Source organism: Kryptolebias marmoratus, linkage group LG15 (genome assembly GCF_001649575.2).
Source record: "Kryptolebias marmoratus isolate JLee-2015 linkage group LG15, ASM164957v2, whole genome shotgun sequence".
Classification (NCBI taxonomy): Eukaryota; Metazoa; Chordata; class Actinopteri; order Cyprinodontiformes; family Rivulidae; genus Kryptolebias; species Kryptolebias marmoratus.
Window position 1 is genome coordinate 23913704 of NC_051444.1, and position 1156 is coordinate 23914859.

The 1156-nt window shown below is 41.1% G+C and overlaps 1 protein-coding gene across 4 annotated transcripts in view; it reads left to right on the forward strand.

The window, feature by feature from the left end:
• Positions 1 to 1156, forward strand: part of gramd2aa (GRAM domain containing 2Aa) — a 30640-nt gene that overhangs the window by 8463 nt on the left and 21021 nt on the right. The window lies entirely within an intron of this gene.

Consider the following 1156-nt stretch of genomic DNA (forward strand, 5'->3'; position numbering starts at 1 on the left):
GAGGCCCTCAAGGAAGATTTACTGCCGGTGTTTGGACGCCGTCGAGCTTCAGCGACGGCGATAAATGACTTTAGTACGTTATAAGGCTTCTCGACGAGCTCGTTCCTGTCTCCGAAATGGAGCGTTTGTCTGTTACGTAAGAAGGATTGGAGGCCGGGGCAGCCGTAATCCCCGGGTAGGGAGGGGGGGGGATCTGTTCAGCGCTGCGGCGTGGCCCGTTGGTAAACTCCGAGGACGAGAAGGAATTAAACACGTAACGCTCTCGTCACCTCTGACCTTGTAGGGGTCAGTCAGGTGTGCGCTCGGCCTCCCACCTCCACGCTCCTGAGCTGCATTTTAGGTCTCGCTTTGAATCGTAGCTGCATACGAGGATAACCCTACGTTTTACACGCTCACCTGCGTGTACCTGTTAGCAAAATTTCCGTGAACGTAAAAACTGGTTGTACGTCTACACCTGACCAACTTTTGGAATCAGTTCCTACCAAGATGGCCACCGCAGTTCATCGACTTTATCCGACACGATAATTGCTAAAAGCTCAGCCAGTTTTTCAGATATTGAGCTAAAGATTTGGTGTGGTAGTAGCTGAGAGTCCTCCCTGAAGCAGACTTTGAGTGCTAACAGATCAAGTGAGATTGCTTGTAAACTTACTGTCAAGGTTTGACCAAAATGGCCGTCATTTCCTAACATAAAATCATTGTAGTTTCCAACTTTTACATGAAAGGCATCAGGTGATATGCAGTTCTAGGCCTTTAACTATACATTTAATGATCTTCCTGCATATTTATTCATCATTTTGAAATAAAAACTTAAAGATGTGTCAGATCCGTCAACACAAACCTGGATTTTCAAGAAAAAGCTGAACAAAAACTCATTTTTCTGAACATTACAGACGTGTAATATTGTTCATGTACAGGTGCTGGTCATAAAATTAGAATATCATGAAAAAGTAGATTGATTTCAGTAATTCCATTTAAAAAGTGAAACTTGTATATTATATTCATTCATTACATACAAACTCATATATTTCAAATGTTTATTTCGTTTAATTTTGATGATTACAAATGACAACAAATGAAAATCTCAAATTCATCATATCAGAAAATTAGAATATTACTGAAGACCAATAAAAACAAAGGATTTATAGAAATGTTGGCC